General features: G+C 50.7%; 1 long non-coding RNA gene across 2 annotated transcripts; it reads left to right on the top strand.

The window, feature by feature from the left end:
- Nucleotides 1-48: 48 nt before the first annotated feature.
- On the top strand, nucleotides 49-2,366 carry LOC122234622. Of its 2 annotated transcripts, none has more exons than XR_006212463.1 (2): nucleotides 49-108; nucleotides 1,433-2,366. It is a non-coding gene; the product is annotated as an uncharacterized LOC122234622 (long non-coding RNA). The 2 variants fall into 2 exon arrangements; XR_006212462.1 differs by lacking the exon at nucleotides 49-108 and adding an exon at nucleotides 723-1,005.
- The last annotated feature ends 4,453 nt before the right edge of the window (nucleotides 2,367-6,819 follow it).

Below are 6,819 nucleotides of genomic sequence, written 5' to 3' on the forward strand. Positions count from 1 at the left end.
CTTCCGGCCGCAGGGGCTGCCGGGTGCGCGGCTGGACCCGGACCCGCGCTGAGCGGAAGGGAAAGCGCCCCCCGGGCTCGGAGCCGAGGCGTCCGCCCCGCGGCCGTGGTGAGGGAGCGGAGCCCGGCGGTGCGCCTGCCGCCCCGGCGAGCCCCGTGCCTCCGCTCGGCCCGGAGTCTCCCGGCTCTTAGATGCTCCGCGCAAGAGGCCGAATGCGAACCATCAAAAATTGGGGGGGGGGGGGGGGCGATGGTGTGCTGGCACCGGCTTGTCCGGAGTCGCTGGAGCCCCTGGTTGCATTTTCAGAATTTTGCAAGCTGATCGTCAGATGTTCACGATCTTCAAAAGTCATTCTTAAAAACTGAATTCTGTAAACTTACCGTTAAATAGATCACATTAAAAAAAAAAAGTTTTAAGGTTCATTTATTTCTGAGACAGCGCAAGCGGGAGTGGGGCAGAGAGAGAGAGGGAGACACAGAATCCGAGGCAGGCTCCAGGCTCTGAGCTGTCAGCGCAGAGCCCGACGCGGGGCTCGAACCCACAAACTGAGATCATGACCTGAGCTGAAGGCAGGCGCTTAACCCACTGAGTCGCTCAGGCGCCCCGAAATAGATCGCATTAAAAACAAAGGTAGCAAATAAAAATGTATCCCTTACTAATAATTTTGTTACTTTTTACTATTATCCATATACTTGAGATTTCTGTGTCTGTCATGTCGGGGCGATGTGCTTGGTACATTTACTCCCAACTCCACATTCAACGACCTCAGCCCCGGAAGGTTAAGGCACAGGCGAGTCAGGGAACAAAGGAAGAAAGGGGGAGGTGGGGAGGGCTGTTGTAAACTAAAAGGCCCTTGGAGCATTCTAACTATGGAATCTTCTCATTGGCTAGGCTGTGACAGACCCTCCAAGGCCGGGCTGTGACATGCTCTCATTGGCTGGGCTGTTGCCAGGGGAGGAGAGAACCTTCGTGGTAGGGGAGTAAATTAGCATCCACCTGCGAGGTGTGAGTCTCCCTTTTGGGTCCGCTATTCACCCGTGACCGGGCTGAGACTGCCCCCTGCTGGCCTCCCGGCTCCATTTAAAGGAGGTTTCCTTTTATTAATTTTCACTGCACCCCCAGCTGACTCCCCCAGAGCTGGTGGTTAAACATTCACCAGCACACCGCTTGAGTCAGACAATGGCCAGGATGGACAGACAAGTAAACAAGGCCCAGGTCTTTTTTGGACCAGCACAGGGGCATAACCACTTAATAAAGAGTGCCAAAGTCCTTATTCAGGCCTCATGCAGGTCCCGACTATGGTGCTGAATGCATGTTTGGAGAAGGGAGGTGGGAAATTATGTGCTACACGGGGCTCTCCGTTTCCTTAAGGTCAGCTGGCCTAATCCTGACCCTGACTGTGACTCTCCCCTTTCTCTAATTGTCCTAACAGCCTCCGCGGTCCGCGTGCAAGGCCTTGAATGCCAACAATCGAGCCTCCGTGGTGAACGTCAGCCAGGAAAGGATTTTGAATTGGGGTGACATAATCCAAATTTTGCTTTCAGATGAAAATCAGGCCCGTACGGAGGACAACTTGAGGACAGGAATGAACAGAAACCAGGAGACCAGCCTGTTCACTCAGGACTTTGTTCAGCACCCACGGTGTCCGACCTGAAGAGGGATGGGGTAGCAGATGCGTGTGAGCCACAACGCATGGCCCCAGGGAGTTCAATCTAATGGGGCGAGAGATAGTAAACAGACAATTACTGTGAGTGTGATAAGTGCATTGAAAAGGGCAGGTCCAAGGGCCAAAGGGTGAGTCATTCTTTCTGGAGGGGGCGAGGCAGCTGTAACCCAGCCAGGACTAGTGGGGCTCGTAGGCAGAGGGAAGTTGTCAAAAGAAGGAAGAGGGTGGGGCTCCCGGGCTGACAAACCGCCCAGGCAAAGGCCCGCGTTGGTAGAGGGCCCGGGAGACCGGGCTAGAACAGAAAGCTAAGGAGGCGGCCGAGGGAGGTCGCTCGGAAGGCTGAACAGGAACGGTCAGCGGTGGGGTCAGGGCGTGTTCTGTATGATTCTCCGGTCACGAGCTCCGCGTCCGCGTGACGCTCAGCTTTTCATCTGTATCTCCACCTTCCTCCCGGGATGCAGCCAGAAAGGAAGACTGATTCCACTGTATGGCTGACGGCTCCTGACTCCACACCTGGTCCCCGCTGCTCTCATGCCCGAAACTCTCTTCAAACACACATAGGCTCTCTTTCTCTCTCTCTCTTACCCAGGGTTATTATCTAGCTGAATGTATGACTCAGAATCGTTCCCCCGAGATTCTTCTTTGTAAGCAAACTATAGGACAAATTCAAAACAATAAAACTGCCCTTGAATAGCTTTTACATTTATGTTTTTAATCTTTACGATATTTGCATTGTTTCCGTATTCCAAGGTTGTAAACACATTCTATATTTTCTTCCAATATGCTTATCGTTTAGGGTTTTAAAAACATTTTTATGAATGATAGTACAGAGATATGTCTGTACAAATATATTAGCTAACTTCTTTCAGTGATGTCTACTGAATAATCTTTTCATTCCCCACCGATTTGAAGTGACATTAGAATAAGCTACATTTGTGTGTATCTGTTAGAATATACACAAATATATACAGAATGTGTCAGGAACACAGAAAGACTGTGTGATCTCACTTATCTGTGAAATCTGGAAAGGTCACATTCAGAGGAGCAGAGTGGTGGTTACCGGGCTGGGGGCTGGGGCAAATGGGGAAACATCGGCCAAAGGGTACAAACCTCCGGTTGTAAATGAATAAGTTCTAGGGATCTAATGCACAGCACGGTAAGTATAGTTAATAATACTGTATTGTTATGCTTGAAATTTGCTAAGAGATTACACCCCAAAACGGTAACCAAGGGAGGTGATGGATGTGTTAATTAGCTTGATTTTCATAATCATTTCACAATATATACGCATATGAAATCACATTGTACACCTTAGATACATACAATTTTTATTTGTCGAGCCATGTGATCCCTGCCCTCGCCCTGTCACCTGTCAGCACCTTCTCGGTTCACCCAGGTGTGCACGGTTTCCCTCATTACAATTTCTCACCCCCGCCTAAAAAAAACCAACCTCTGAAAAGACCACCTTTGCCCATGAGACTTACGATGACCCTGTGTGACCTGCTGGATGCCTGTTCAGAATAAAGGTTCTGTGGCAATATTTAATCACCTGATATCAAACAGTGCAGAGGTCAGAAGGGTCTGAAAACAATCACAAGTGTTGTGAGAAACAGCGGAACGTATTTTGCATTCAATTTTGTAATCAGCCGAGGCCTAACCAGGAGAACAGATGTCAAGGATCAGATCCGTCAACTTCTATCAAGTGGCTTCTCAGAATGAATGGGCTGTTTTAGCTCCCGTTTGGGTCAGAGTCAGAGAGAAATTCCAGGTACCCAAGTTTCACATAATTTTTAGCCAGGGTGAACATTCTCGTACAAACCAGTGAAATCCAGAGTGTTGGGTATCTTCTAAGAATTTAACACTTAAGGCTCCTAACGAGGTATCGGTTACTGGGAGTTTGGGTTAACTGAGCCCCCCAGGTGCCCCTTTTTAAAATTAATTACTTTACTAATAGTTTTGGGGAGTACCTGGGGAGCTCAGTCCGTTGAGCGTCCAACTCTTGATTTGGGGTCCAGTCATGATTTCACGGTTCATGAGTTCAAGCCCTGTGTCAGGCTCTATGCTGACAGAGAGGTGCCTGCTTGGGATTCTCTCTTTCTCCCCCCCTCTCTCTGCCCCTCTCTCTCTCTTTCTCTCCCTCCCCCCCCAAATAAACATTAAAAAGATATTTATAATTTTGGCTTTAAATGCTCCTGCACTTTAGGGGCGCCTGGGTGGCTCAGTCGGTTAAGCGTCCGACTTCAGCTCAGGTCACGATCTCGCGGTCCGTGAGTTCGAGCCCCGCGTCGGGCTCTGGGCTGACGGCTCGGAGCCTGGAGCCTGCTTCCGATTCTGTGTCTCCCTCTCTCTCTGCCCCTCCCCCGTTCATGCTCTGTCTCTCTCTGTCTCAAAATAAATAAACATTAAAAAAAAATTAAAAAAAATAAAATAAAATAAATGCTCCTGCACTGTAAAGAAATTAAGAGGAAAAAACCCGCAGCATTTTATATTTACCAACATAATTTCCATTTCCATGGTTCCTCACCACCTTCTGAAGATGTGTGATTTCATCGGGGGTCATTTATCCTTAGCCTGAAGCCCTCCTTTAGCCTCTCTTGTAGGCAAGCCTATTGGCAACACGTTCTCTTAGTTGGTATTCCGCCGAAATTGTGTCTTTCCTCCCATTCTTGGAGAATAGTTTCATCGGATACGGGTTCAGTGGAATTACGGCTTGACAGGCATCACCGCCATCACCGCCACCGTCATCGTGATGACGCTCCCCTGTGAGGATGTTCCATTGTCTTCTGGCCTCCACTGTTCCTCAGGAGAAGTGGGCACACGGTAGAAGCTTGAATGTTCTTTGGCTTCCCAACTTGCCACAGACAAGAAACAGGTTGGCAGAGAAAACCATTCATCTACAGACGTGGACATTTCCGATGGAAAAGGACGAGTGATTCAGAGACCGGAGCCCAGAGCTTGGAGGGTGGGGCTGAGAGTCATGACGAACCGCTTCCAGGGATGCTAGACAAGCCACGCTCCCTGCTCCCAGAGTCTGAGACAGGAGTAGCAGGTGCCCGGCTGGATTTCAGAACTGCTACAGACCAGCGACTGCTATGTGGGGTGACTGATGACAGGTGTCCTGTCCCTTCCTGTCGCCGTGTGTGTTGGGTGGGCAGGGTGAACTCTAGTCCCTAGTTCCTCAGGTCGAGAGCAACCATGCCCGTGCAGCCTCGACAGCAACTTGAATCCGATTTGGTTGACAAGATCCTGGAGTTCAAGTTTGGCTGATGTCGTCACCGGATGAGGCTTCGGAGGTAGAGGCACGCCTTGCCGTGTGCTTACAGCGTTTGCTTCCTTTCTTAACTTTCCCCCCTGAAGTGAATGGTTGCTTTCGTTGGTGGTGTTCACTTCTTTTGTGCCTACCCGCACCCCCCCAACTCCCCACGAGGTTAACCCCACGAGGGACTAGGTCAGTTTCCTCTTCTCCTTTTCCGCTGCGTCCCTCCCTGAGACGCCCGTGGTCCTCCTCTCTGGGACATCCCTTTCAGCTGTCATCCTCGGAATTCTGTTTGCCTTTCTCCTGGTTTGTGCTCCCTGTCCTGGGTCCCCCGTCTTCCTCTTCCTCAGTTTCCATCTTGTTTTGCTGGGCCACGTCCTTCCGTAGTTTCGGCAGACTGAGAAGCCCGCGAGGCGGTAAAGCGACGACGTCGGCATTCCTGTCGCTTGTGTCAGGACTTGGGGCACAGCTGTCACTGTGACGTCTCCCCTCACTGCTCTTCTGCGTTTCAGGTCTGTGTCCACGGCCCGCGTGTCCTTACTTCCTGGTGCGTTCCTTCTACAGTCAGAGAACATCTTTCCTCCAGGGGCTGCCCAAGAACAGTGCATGGGGGCTGAATTTTCTGAGACATCCTGGGTCTGAAAATGTCTTTTTTTGACCCTCACGCTTACTGACAGTGTGGTGGCCTCTGCTTCTTACCGACCCGCATCTTTCTCTCTCGTTCCTTTCTGTTAACAAACTCTGTCCTGTGGCCACATGGCGGCCCTGTGACCAGCCTGGGGACTGGAGGGCGGAGTGGGCCCTCTAGAGCGAAGCAGAGCATCCTAGGGGTGACAAGAGAGGGCGTCGGCACTCAGCCTGGCTCCCAGAGCATCGCAGAAAGTTCCCATGAACTGGGTCCCACCAACCAGGACCAAAGGTCCCATGAACCAACATCCTCTGTGTCCCATGGATCTAAGCTGGCTTCCCGTGTCCTGTTTTGGAAAGAAATCCACACGACCACAGATATGCTCCCAGCCAGTCACTGCTGAACTTCCTGCCACCTTTTCTTTTGGATGTTGTTGCTATTGTCTCAAAACTTAAATTTTTTTCCCTTTTTTTTTTTTTTTTTTTTAGTTTCTTTATCGTGAGAGAGACAGAGAGCGCGAGTGGCGGAGGGGCAGGGAGAGAACGCCAAGCACTGTGGTCAGTGTGCAGAGCCCGACTTGGGGCTGGGACTCACAAACCAGTGAGAGCGTGACCTGAGCCAAAATCAAGAGTCCGTCACTTAACTCACTGAGCCACACAGGCGCCCCAAAACTTCAAATGTTTTCATCATTATTATACTTTCTACAAATCTCTATGCCTGCCCTTTTATTATTTTTTATTACAGTTTTTTAACGTTTATTTATTTTTGAAAGACAGAAACAGAGTGTGAGGGGGGGAGGGGCAGACGGAGAGGGAGCCACGGAATCCGAAGCAGGCTCCAGGCTCCGAGCTGTCAGCCCAGGGCCCGACGCGGGGCTCGAACCCCCGCACCGTGAGATCCTGAGCCGATCTCACGACTTGACCGCTTTTTCTGTTGAGACACTGAGGCTGTTCTTCTTGGAATAGCCTGCCGGCAGTGAAGTCATCGAGTCGAAGGGAATAACTATTTTGAAAAGCCGAAACCGCAGACCGACACCCCGACTCACGAACGAGCTGCGCCCACCCGCGGCCCACTTCCGCACAGCCCTGACCAACAGCATTCCTCCACCACCCGCCAAGTCGGCCGTGGCTTTGATTTGCATTTACCTGACGAACGAGCCCGGACCTTTCTCAGTAAAGCCTATTAGTCAAATCGGTCTCCGTTTGGAAACACTTTCCACCGCTTACGATTAGGCATTTTTGCCTTTACATTATGCCTCGTCGTCTCCTC

Source organism: Panthera tigris, chromosome E3 (genome assembly GCF_018350195.1).
Source record: "Panthera tigris isolate Pti1 chromosome E3, P.tigris_Pti1_mat1.1, whole genome shotgun sequence".
Lineage (NCBI taxonomy): Eukaryota > Metazoa > Chordata > Mammalia > Carnivora > Felidae > Panthera > Panthera tigris.